At 38.6% G+C, this 13,422-nt stretch overlaps 1 protein-coding gene across 48 annotated transcripts in view; it reads right to left on the minus strand.

The window, feature by feature from the left end:
- The window catches only part of PLEKHA5 (pleckstrin homology domain containing A5), a 241,574-nt gene that overhangs the window by 116,194 nt on the left and 111,958 nt on the right, over positions 1 to 13,422 (minus strand). The window lies entirely within an intron of this gene.

Genomic DNA, 13,422 nt, shown 5'->3' on the forward strand with positions numbered 1-13,422 from the left:
CTAGGAAGAATTTGTTGTGATTATGCATGCCTGCCAGCCATAAGAGTGAAATATGCTTTCAATTCTCTCTAAAGTTGGCATATGGCAGAGGGTAAAATATCAGCATCTATGGTTGCAAACAACTCTTGAAGAAAACATCCCATTAGTAGTTTTAAATAACCTTAGCTCAAAATAAATAGACATTTCCTATTAAAACTGTAAGCAGATCAATTTAAATGACTCCTCTAAAAATATTTTTTGTTGTTATTATTTCCAAAGTCGATACATACTTATTTCAAAAATTCAACCAACAGGGATGCCTAGGTGGCTCAGTGGTTGAGTGTCTGCCTTCAGCTCAGGGCGTGATCCTGGGGTCCTGGGATTGAGTCCTGCACATCAGGCTCCCTGCGTGGAAGCCTGCTTCACCTCCCTCTGCCTAGGTCTCTGCCTCTCTCTGTCTCTCATGAATAAATAAATAAAATCTTTAAAAAACAATTCAACTAATAAAAGTATAAAGTTAAAACTGCCTGGTGTTCAACCACCCAGAAATGACAATGGCGGCTTAGATTTTTTTTTAAAGATTTATTTTTATTTATTTATGATAGACATAGAGAGAGAGAGAGGCAGAGACACAGGAGGAGGGAGAAGCAGGCTCCATGCCGGGAGCCTGACATGGGACTCCATGCCGGGAGCCTGACATGGGACTCGATCCCGGGACTCCAGGATCATGCCCTGGACCGAAGGCAGGCGCTAAACCACTGAGCCACCCAGGGATCCCGCAGCTTAGATTTATTGATCACTTACTGTGTCAATCACTTTACAAACTTATCTGAGCCTCATAAACCAGTAACAGAAGTTCTTCATTTTACTGAAGAAACAAGACAGAGTAGATATGGAACAACGCTAGTACATGACTGAGCAGGATTCAAACCCAGAGTGTCTCTACTACCTATATATTTGATCACTAAATTATACTATCTAGCAGTAAAGATACCAGTTGTTTACATTCTGGTAGACCAGAGTTTGCATATATAAACCTATTTCAATATAAGGAAATCAAACTAATAAATGTTGTCTGCAACCTGCTCTTTTCATTCAACAATATGCCACGGACATTTTCCCATGTCAATAAATATAACTCTTCCTTTTTTGATGGCTACCCATCACAATTATTTAAACCTGATTCCTACTAATCACTTTATTATTATTTTTTTATTATTACAGAGAATACTTAATGTATATGACTGTCCAGGTATCTTCGTGCTTTCCTGCTTAGCTGTGTTGGTAACAATTACATGCTTTATCCTCCAAAAAGAGGTAACAATTTGTATTTGTATCCCAATGCATTAGATTTTTTCTTTCCCTACAAACTGGGTATCAACAATTACTTTTTTTCTTAACAAATCTGATAGAAAACACACGCCATCACACAGTTCTAATTGTGTGTGTTTGTGTTTTAACCACAAGTGACATTATGCCTTTCTTCATACGCCCATTCACAGAGGCTGTCCAGCTTCATGGTCACAAGCACCTGGCTCTGGAGTCAGAGATAGGAGTCAAGCTCTTTTTCTCAATAGTACTCTGGGCACAGGCAAGTTACTTTGCTTCTCCACACCTCTATTTCTTTATATAGAAAATAAAGATAACAATTTAATCCTCACAGGATTTTTGTGAGAATTGTATGAGAAAAATTACACAAGGTTTAACAGTGCCTACCACTTAACAAGTGCTTAATTAAATGTTATCTCATATTTAATGACCAATCGTATTTCTTCTGTTATTTCATGCCCTTCGCCCAAAATGGTGATTCTTAAATGAGTACATGAACAAACCATTTTACAAAACATATTGTAAATATCTTGTAGGAATGCTAATGTCATAAAAACATTCAGTAACCTCAATGTAAGTTGTCTTACAACTAAATCTAGCATGTAACATAAAACTGGCGCTAAAACACTCCTTTCATATGAAACTGCTATAGCAAAAATTAAAAATAGCATCTCAAGTTGAGAAAACAAAATTGTTTCATCATGTAGTTTGAAATACAGACAAGCAAGCCAACACAGTTTGTTATAACCAGAGGGTTTGCATATGTTTTAGGAAAGTAGTGATTCATGATCTTTCCGAGTTTTTCAAAGTGAAGGTTTTGCTATAGTCTCAATTATGTTCAGTTTAAATTTCTTATACAAAGAAAGAAAACAAAACCCATTCTCGAAAACATCAAAGTCAACAATTTTCCCCACAGTTCTTAAAATCCCAAAGCCCCCTTTATATGACACAAATCCTAACAACCTATAAACAGAATATATGGAGATTAAAATGTATTAAGTTTATCATAGCCTTACCCCCAAACCAAACCAACTTTCTATTATATAATAAAGTCTTCAACTGTTCTCATTATCAAGTTAGTTGTAACAAAACATCGCTAAAAATAGTAAGAAGGAAGTTTTATATTATTCTAGCAGATCTGGTTTAGGTGTATCCATTGTTGTATATGCTATAAAATTATCCTATGCAAAGGCAGACACTTCTGTAATATGTTTGTAGAATCACAGTGACATAGTGGTTCTGTATATGGCTGCCAGGAGAAAAACAATAATAATGAAGCAGTAGAAATCTGTCAAGATTCTGGAAGATTAACAGGAATACTGAGAACTAACAAGTTGACTAAATATTTGTCTTATGAAGTTACCAGCACCTTGCACTATTTCTCTAGAACCTGAGAGGCTCAGGCCCCCTCATCACTCACCTACAGCTTACAAGGACTTCCAAAGGGAAAAAGAGGGAATGAGAGAAGGTCCTTCCTCTCAGGCTAGAGTATCTTGGAACTGACAGTTTAATAGGGAAAAGAGAGCTGTAAACAGATCATTATAGCATAACCTAATTCGCAGAGCACTGAAGAGGAAGTAGCAAAGTGCCTGGGGGAATCTGGAAAAGGCTTATTAACAAAGTAAATGACAGCTGGCCTAACTATTTCAAGAAGCGATTTCAGTTAGAGGTAGTAGTTGTAAAAGTACAAATTTAAGATGCAATCTAAATTTTACACCTATAAAAAGGTGCCCAATTAACTGAGAAAACTATTCATTTAAGGAGAAAAAATATATACCAAAAAGGCAATTCCCCCAAATGCCTTATAAGATTCTGTTCTGCTTTTCCTAAATGTCAGCAATAGCTAGGTTAGCTTTCTCAATTCTGCCCAAACCACATTTTAGAAAAGGAAGCTGAGGCAGATCTGTAGACGTATGCCCCACTACTATATCAGAGCTAGTAAACTTCTTTAAATCAGTAGGAAATCTTAAATCTAAATTAATCCTGATTCCCAAAAAAAAAAAAAAAAAAAAAATCCTGATTCCCTTTTTAGGTAGCTCTATGCTACAGGGGATGCTTCATTAAAAAGCCACAGAAGAAAAGCCCAATGAGGGCCTCATGAAGGCCTCCAAAATATTTGCCACCAAAAAATGTGTTTCAGTGTATTCTTTGTGAATATTTGTGATAATGACTAAGAATTCAATTCTGATGACTATCATTTTTCATTTCTTTTAGCTTCACTTCTCAGTGGCATTTTATTTTTTTAATTTTAATTTTAATTTTTTTTCTCAGTGGCATTTTAAACTCTTGACTACTCACTTCTTAGAAATGCTACCCTTGGGCAGCCCGGGTAGCTCAGTGGTTTAGGCCATCTTCAGCCTGATTCTGGGGACCCAAGATCAAGTCCCACATCGGGCTCCCTGCCTGAAGCCTGCTTCTGCCTCTGCCTGTGTCTCTGCCTCTCTCTGTGTTTCTCTCATGAATAAATAAAATCTTAAAAAAAAAAAAAAAAAAAAAAGAAATGCTACCCTTGATCTTAACTTATGTAACCTGGTTACCAGCCTTCACTCTGCAAAACAAGCTCAAGTACCAAACAACCTGATCAAGCACACAACTGTCTCCATAATTTGGTGCCAATTTACTCATCCTAACACTCAAAGGAGAAGTCCTCTTAATGGGTGAGAAACATCTACCAATCTCTTCCATATACTAACAGTGCTAGATAAGAGAAAGCACTCAAATGTTCCATCAGTTGATTACTGATTTTATCTCCTAGGTCAATAATTCAAATCTTTCAAATCAGAAAAACACTAGTATAATGAGAAGACCACTAATGCATGTTTCTGATGCATATTTTTTGCAACACCACCAAGCATTTTACTCAATTCTGACACCATATACCTGGAGATGTGTCAGAACCCAGAGGTTAAGTAGGGGCTCTGTCTCACAAGACTGCCTCCACTTATTAGATAACAATCTTAAATCCAGGTTGTTACTGTGCTTCTGATCCACTGGGTATAAACTGGAGGTTCCCATGACCCCCTTCTCAGCTTTGATTAATTTGCTGGAGTGGTTCACAGAACTCACAGAAACATTTACTCATGTTTAAAATTTCTTATAGAAGATATTATAAAGGCTACAGTTGAACAGCCAGAAGAAGAGGTACAAGGAGGAGGGCTTAGAAGGGTCCTGAGCACAGGAGCTTCTGTCCCAATGGAACTGGGGTATACTACTCTCCCCAGTAAGTACATGTGCTGACCAACCTGGAAGCTCATCAAATCTTACTGTTCAAAATTTTCTATGGAGCTTAATCTGCAGTACAGAGTCCCCCAATTTCCCTCTCCCTGATGTCAGTAGGTGGGGCTGAAAGTTCTAATCATTTGGTCTTTCTGGTGACCAGACCCATCCTGAGGCTGTCTAGGGTCCCCACTCTTAATCACTTCATTAGTATAAGCTCAAAAAGGGTTCCTTACGATGACAAAAGGTACTCTTATTACTCAGGAAATTCCATGGGTTTTGAGGAGCTTTGTGCCAGGAACCAGGAACAAAAACCAAATACATTTCTTACACATATCACAATACAATAGTGAAACACAAAGTCACACAAATGTAAAGTAAGAATACCAACAGCTTCCTTTTCCTTTTTCCCAAATTTTCAAATTAATTTATCTTGGCATCATACTCTATTTCATGACTTCAAGAGAAAACACCAAAGTAGTACTAATTATAAAAGTACATTGAAAGTAATGACAAAACAGTGTGTGTGTGTCTCTCTCTCTCACATATCCTCCTTATCTTCTGTTAAAAGGTGGTAACCAGGGAGACAGTGAATCAACCCACAAAAATTAAACTCACACCCATTGGTAGCCTGAGAGGGATCTCCAATGTCCCACGAATTCACTGCATAGGTAAGCACCCACACAACTTGAAGATCAGTATAAAAACAAATTCTGTACCACCAAGACAATCAATGTGCACACTGGGCCAACTTCTAAACACTAAGTTGGTTATCATCATTGGACACTGTGAAAATCAGTAATGGAATCCTCACTAAAATGGAGCCAGGAGGTCCTGGCACCAGAAACACTCATCCCCTACTGAATAATCTATCACGGTCACTAACACAGGAATTGAATGGGTAAGATCTGGTACACCGTGTGGCCAACTGCTCTGTTCCATGGAATCCTGAGGAAGCTGGACAAATTGAAAAGCATAGCTCCTGGCTAGGTTTGCCAATATTGTTGCTGAACAAACTCGGACAAACCCACTGCAAGAGAAGCTGGTAACTCAAAAGACCAGTGTTTGGAAAAAGAGAAAATGGAGACATTTATTTCAGATGCTGGTACCCAGGGAAGGTGGCAGGCTCAAACCTTAACAATCAACCTCTGCTGGCAAGATGGGCCATAGCTCAAGACCCTGTGATCATAAAATGAGCTGAAACCAAGAGTCAGCTGCTTAGTGGACTGAGCCATCCAGGCGCCCTGGCACCTAGAGTTTTGTAAGGGGTGGAGGTATGTGGAAGAGAGCAGGCAGGGAGGCTGTGATCATGGGTAGGTGTGGAGTGTGTTCAGCCCAAGGTTATGGGCAGGGAAGGGGACATGCTGGGTGAGTATGGTCTTCTAGGCATTCTGTTGCTATCAGAGCTTTTCTGATCTCTGGTAGCTCTAATGTTCTGGTCATTGCAAAACATCTTCATCAATTACTCAAGAAAGTGTGACAATAGGAACAATAAAGAACAATAAAGAAGTAAGAATGATGGGTTTCAGTTAGAGCATAAGTGGTCTTGTCTATTTCTGGTTTTTAACTGTGAGGATCTACAATTTGAACAAGAGGGCTCACTGACGCTACCATTCCTGGTCCACTAAAGACCCAACAGGAACTTAGACCTTGGACAGATGGACTTTATCTTGCAACCAGTTTGGGTGGGGAGGCTTTCTCCCCCCACCCCACCCAAACTAAAACCCCAACAGTTCAGCCAATGAGAAGCCACCATACTTCCAACTCCCAAGTTGCTCCAATGGGCTTTTAGTTTATAATATCCTTCCCAACAAAGCATATTCCTCCTTTGTTGCTGGTTTTCTCCACAGCTTGTTTTTGTCTTGGATTGCAATTTTCTTTTCCTCCCAAAAAAACTCTTTTGTTGGTAAAATAACTGGCAGATTTTATTTTTAAGGTTAACAACACTGACATTAACAGTTCAGACATTCTCAATTTACTACCCAAGAAATGTTCAAGGGCTGTTCTGTATTATCACCTCGGTTTTCTATTAGAACTAAAATTTCACAACACAGCAATCTCCTGGAAAAAACTGGAAGAGTTGAATGATTTAAGAATCAAATTAATCCATAAACACCTGCTTTGGAAGGGACCAATTATAATGAAAGTCCTTCATGCCACTAGAATCTTCCTCCCCAGGAAGCGGTAGCTACTAAAATATACTTGCTTGCTAACAGAACTCAGAGCCTTCTTATTTGAAAATATCCAGTTCTCAGGTCATCAGTTAACAATTTTGGCTCTTGAAGGCCAGTTTAGCAAGATGATGATTTAGCCTTTTTATACTCCCTTTATTTTTTCTAATCCTTTCTATATTCTGTCCACTTTTTGTATGAGATTACTAGCCACAAATTCCTCCATCTGAAGTGTCATAACCTGTGTATCTCATCAATTTATAGGATTTAGGTCAAGCTCAGATGTTAAGTCATCAGAGAGATTTCCTTCAATCTCCCTGACTTTCATAGTTTCAGTACAAGAACGATTAGCATAACTGACAAAATATGCAGTCATACCTACTTCCATCTCAAAGAATCTGCCAATAGAGACATATATAAACTAATTTGCACAATAAACAGAAGATACATACCCATGGAGACTGGACTAATTCTAGTAAGTTCATTTATGTAAGTAAATACAAAGAAAGATACAATCTGTTGACATTAAAACAGATCAATCTTTCTTCCCTTCTATTATCATATGACATGTCAACTTCTGAGCTACAGGTGAGATGTCTGGTTATATTTATATCTCCTTTGAATATCTGAACTCATCTCAGCATGCTTGAAGACAATTTCACTTGATAGGAAAAAACTGGATTTTGAGTGGTGAATTTTTTAATGGGCTCTAGAATCTTTACATTTTTACCTTAACTATTACAATTCTAGAAAAATTCCAAGTCAAAGTGTATGTGTGCAACCAATGCACAACACAAACTTTAAATTTACTAATTTTGTACTTAAATGTGTAATGGTAACTAATAGGAAACTGGATTTGGAAGTACTTGTGTTTATGAAAGATAATCTAAATTTCTGGCACAATAAAGAAATTCAGACTCAAGAACATGTTGATGAATATGATATAATAAATCAACAACCAAATTATAGGACTGAGAAAACAAATACAAATTTAGCTAAGCTTTAGTTCCTTGCCTAGGTCCTAACTTCAACTCTGGATAAGTATACTTTTTTTTTTTTTTTAAGATTTTATTTATTTATTCACGAGAGACACAGAAAGAGAGGCAGAGACACAGGCAGAGGGAGAAGCAGGCTCCATGCCGGGAGCCCGACGCGGAACTCGATCCCGTGACTCCAGGATCACACCCTGGGCTGAAGGCAGGTGCCAAACCGCTGAGCCACCCAGGGATCCCAGGTATACGTGTTTTTTGTTTTGTTTTGTTTTTGTTTTTTTTTGTTGTTGTTTTTCCAGGTATACGTTTTTGAATGATAGTTTGTGGCGTATATTCTACCTGCTACCTATTGATTTTCACTCTGAAAGAAATAATAAAATCCAAGTGGTTTTCTCAGAGTCTGATTTACTAACAAAGCATATATTATCCAAGGACTAAGTCAATTCTACACTTGTACCATCTACCTGGAAGATACATAGTCTGTTTTTGGTGCAGGAATAAAATCAAACATATATCAGTGTTACCAGTTTCATTATCATCAAAAAATGGCCTCAAAGAAACTATTACAATGGTTTTGTGAAAATAAACAGAGGAAATCTCATTTAAAACGTAGTCAGGAAGCCCCGAAGGGGGTGTTCTCATGCACTACCACTCACATCCCAAATAGGAGGAAGCTTACTTTACATACCTCAGGCAGGAGGAAGAATTTCTTCTTGTCCAGCAACAGCCCAGCCAATGAGAAACTGCCACACACAGTAGGTGAGAAGCTGTCACCACCCTGAACTCTGTATAACAGCTCCTCCCAGCAGTGTCCTTTCTTTAATGAAAGCAAGCCCTTCTCTTCTATTTTCCACACTTGCCTATGGCTTACCATAGTCTGCTGGTCCTGGTTTGCAATCCTCTCCTACTCCCAAACAAACTCATTTTGCTGGTAAAATAGCAGGCTCTTTTGTTTTGTGTTTTTGTTTTTTAACAGTGAACAGCTGCTTTGTGTGTCGGCTTAAGTTACTCAATAAGAGAGTCTTGAAAGGAGACAAGAAAGCATGCATTTTTCTAAAAATTTTTTAAAGATTATTTATTTATTCATGAGAGACACAGAGAGAGAGGCAGAGATATAGGCAGAGGGAGGAGCAGGCTCCCTGCAGGGAGCCCAATGGGAGTCACGCCCTGAGCTGAAGGCAGACACTTTGCCACTAAGACACCGTGGTGTCCAAAAAACATGCATTTTAAAAAAGATGTTATTTATTTGAGAGAGAGAGAGAGAAAGGAAGGGGGGATGGGGTGTACATGGGGGAGGGAAAAGAAGTGGGGAATCTCATGCAGGCTCTGTACTGAGCACAAGCCCTAGCCCTAGCAGCGCTCGATCTCATGACCCTGAGATCATGAACTGAGTCGAAACCCAGAGTGAGATGCTTAACAGGCTGATCTACCCAGGCACCCTGAAAACATACATGTTTTTAAAAGTTTTACTGCTAGGGAGCAGGACAGAATACGTTATAGAGACTCAAGCGTTGGGCCTAATAGATACTTTGATATCTACAACTGACTTGATGAAAGCTTTCTCAAGTTGTTGCTTTCTCATCATGAGATTACACTGAAAAAGGACTTTATCTCCATTTTGACCTTAGTCTGTATTTTCTAACTGATTAAGTTCTTCCTTCTGGTGTATCTTTTAACTCAGGCAAAAGACCTGATAGACAAAGCATCCTGTGATGGGAACTGAAACAACCCCCTCAAGCAATTAACAACTACTCTGACAGCCAACAAGACCCCAAATGACTGACCCCCAGACAATGATGACCTGATCTTTACTGCCCAACTGTATATACCCACTAACCTTTGTCTCATATTTTCCTTACATAAGCCTAGAAGTATTTTCAGCATTCAGAAACAGTCTTTGAGACATTAGTCTGCTATCTTCCTGGTATTGGCTCACTGAAATAAATTTGTTTCATCACATATCTCTTTGCTTTTGGATTTTGTCAGTGGCAAATGGCTGAACCTGTTGTATCTGGGTCCCTAGGGCCAGGTGCTCTTCTTGCACCCTTGAGCCCCAGCTATAACAAACACATCAGGTGTTCTTATGGCAATAACTCCAATCAAGATCATTTGTTTCGCAAAGCCAAGTTTTATTAAGTATGAGCATCCTTCCTTAAAACCAAAAACAAGACTGGTTTTAACTTGCATTTCTGGCACAGGAGGGATAATTTCTTTGTTTCTTTTCTTTTTTCATCTTAAGAGAGGGAAGGGGAAGAGAATCCTAAGCAGGCTCCATGCTCAGCAAGAGCCGGACCGTGGGCTTGATCTCACAACCCTGAGATCATGATCCAAGCCAAAATCAAGACTGGGTCACTCAACTGACTGAGCACCCAGGTGCCCTATCTTTGTCTGTTTTTATATCTCATTTGTACAAATTCCTTGACCCCTAAGTTTTTTCTTTGAAATGAAAACACCATATTTTGGAAGTTTATTGGAAATGTTATTCATGCTACTATACAGTATTAAAAAGAAAAATCAAACAAACGAGTTGAGATTTAATTTTCTTGACTACTGTTAACAGATTTTTAAATTCTGTCAGTAAATATTTATTGAGGATATGGTTTCTTTTGTTGAAGAAACATCTGCTAGATCCTGTGAGAAATTAAAAGAAAAAGAAATGTCCAAACTAGTTGTGGGTAAATAAGTATATAAGTGAAATATAAGTAAGAATATGAGCTGAAATAGCATAGATGGATTCTGGAACCAGAAAGTTAAGTCAGAATCTTGGATTAGGCCTTAGGAAAATGACTATACCTCTCTGTGCCTCAGTTATCTCTAAAATGGGTATAATAATAGTATCTTCTTCATATAATTTTTTAAGAAGATTAATTAATTTATTTATTCGTGAGAGACACAGAGAGGCAGAGACATAGGCAGAGGGAGAAGCAGGCTCCATCCAGGGAGATCGATATGGGACTCAATCTGAGGACCCCAGGATCGCAAGCTGAGCCAAAGGGAGATGCTCAACCACTGAGCCACCCCGGTGCCCCTTCCTCAAAAAATTTTTATAAGGATTAAATGAACACATATATTAAAGCCCTCACAACAGTATTTGACACATTAGATACATTAGAGCTCATTAAGGAACTATTATGGTTCTGAAACAAACAAAAAGCAGAGGTAAGTACAAATGGCCTATCAGCATGAACCATAAAGGATGGGCAGGATCTGGAGAGAATTAAATGATGAAAAAATATTGTAGTAAGAATGAGATAATTAGTTTAGCTTGGTTATAATGCAATGTTTTAGAGAAAGGTAGGTCTAGAGAAGGGCTGAAGGCTGAGAACATCACAGGGGCCTGAGTATCACCTGACAGGCCATGGAGAACTACTAAAAAGAGAAGAGTGTTTTGATCAAAGAAGTTTTATAAGTGACAGAGGGCTAGTGGGTTTTTACAGATGTCCTTGAGAAACTAGATTTTCCTATAAAGCAGTTTTGCTTACTAACATCATCATCTCTACAAATAAAAGCACTAAGCTGGAATCTAAGTGGGCCTCCGCTCTCTAGAGATATATTATTGAGTTAACAAATGAATATGAAAGAAAGTGAGACTTGACACTAACTTGAAAACTGGTTTGACCCAGTTCATATTACTGTTTAGATTTTGAGTGAAAACTTGCCAGTGAACTCTCAATATGGCCATCCTTTGACCGCTGCTAATGTGAGATGACTGTCTCTGCCACCCACTGCTCACCACCCCCACTTTCTTGCTCGGCTTCACTAAGGGTAGCAACACACCCAACTAAAGTACTCTGTTTCCAGACTTCTCTTGCAACTAGGTAAGGCAATGTTAATGAGCTGTACCATATGAGATATAAATTAAGAGTGTCTTGTGGGACCCCTGGAAAGAAGCTGACTCAGCTAGGAAATAAATGCTTTTGATCCTCTGATCTTATTCCTTTTGGACGTAAGCATGGCTACGTTGTTCCATGAAGTCATCCTGACAAAGGAAGTCTCATGTTAGGATGGAGAAACAGGAAGATGGAAAGATCTAGGGCCCTGATTCCAATCCTAGAAGGACTATCTCTGAGACTGCTCTACTTGAGAAGATGAACTACTCTGTGTTTAAGCCACTCTCAGTCCAGTCACTCTTAGAGCCTAACAGATTTCCCAACTTACAGTGCTGGTTACTACCTGTTGTTAGTACAACGAAGATAGTATAACCACAATGTCCCTAAATTCAGGAATGTATGTAGCTCAGCCATATTCATTAGACTATTAGAATTCTCAGATGTCCAGGTTCCTTGTATTTCCAGTATCCGGCACAGCTCCTGTTACAAAGCAGTCATTCAAGAGAGATCCTCCAGGGTGATGAAACTGTGGGGATGGGGTTTGTGACCTGCTAGCAGCCACTGTTCTATCTCTGGGGTGGAATCAGTTCTGAGATAATGAGGCCAATCAGCAGTGAGAAGCAGCAAACATCCTGCAAAGTTAGAGTCACCGCTTCTAAACCTTACTGCCATTCCCCAGCCCAGCTGCACCCATGCCATCTATAGAGTTCGGGTATATAAGATGTTTAATTTCTCTTTTTGCCTATAAGTTTGAGTTTGGTTTCTGTAACAAGAATCCTGTGTAAGACAATATATTTAGGGAAAAGCAGATTAGGTACATAAAATAGAAAAAAAAAATCCTTTTCTCAAATTATAAAATATTTGCCCTAGCTACCTACATAAAGCTGCTAAATAAATAGTGCAGAGAAAACAAAGAACAAATGCCAGAACAGTACTTTCACATATATTGTATATCCTTAACAGTCAATGTTTTAGTATTAATTTAGCTCCTGAAATGTGAAATTCAAATACTTTCTTATTGCCAGGGAAAAAAAAATGTAGCAGTATTTAGAGTTCCAAACCATTGAGAAATTTAGACATTTGCCCTATAGTCAGTGGTTCCTAAATTCAAAAACTAGTCGTCTCAGAATCATGGGAGAACTCATCACTAAGCCAAACCTCAAGAGATTCTGATTCAGCAGGTTTGGTTTGGGCATTATATTCTAAGCCACTAAACTACTTTCAGGCAAAAACAGGCTTGAGTAGCTAAGCTGATAGGTATAAGTGGACAAACTAGTGAATATTTCAATTTGTTTCTTCCTTCAGGTAAACCCCACCTTTATTTATAATTTATATGATAGACAAGGTAACTATAGTTACCTCAATTGTAAATGTAAAGAGTTTAAATTAAATGTCTTTCCTGGGATCCCTGGGTGGCGCAGCGGTTTGGCGCCTGCCTTCGGCCCAGGGCGTGATCCTGGAGACCCGGGATCGAGTCCCACGTCGGGCTCCCGGTGCATGGAGCCTGCTTCTCCCTCTGACTGTGTCTCTGCCTCTCTCTCTCTCTCTCTATCATAAATAAATAAAAAATTAAAAAAAAAAAGTCTTTCCTTTTTTCTTACCTATAAAATTCTTGAGTTTCACATGTGAGAATGGTAAAGTATATTATCAATTTTTTCCCATTTTAACAAAATACTAAATACTTCTCATCTTTCGTTTGGTATGAGTTAGGCTGCTATCAGTAACAGAACGCCCAATTAAAAAATGGTTCAAATGATGAAGAATTTAGTATCTCACATAGCAAGAGGAGGCAGAGCAGTCTTTGGTCAAATTCAGAGGCTCAGTAATGCTTCTGTGATTCTTTTAATTTTCTCTTATTGTTTCCACAACTGCTACTACAGCTCCAACTATCATGTTTTTCTAGTA

Source organism: Vulpes vulpes, chromosome 8 (assembly GCF_048418805.1).
Source record: "Vulpes vulpes isolate BD-2025 chromosome 8, VulVul3, whole genome shotgun sequence".
In the NCBI taxonomy this organism is placed as follows: Eukaryota; Metazoa; Chordata; class Mammalia; order Carnivora; family Canidae; genus Vulpes; species Vulpes vulpes.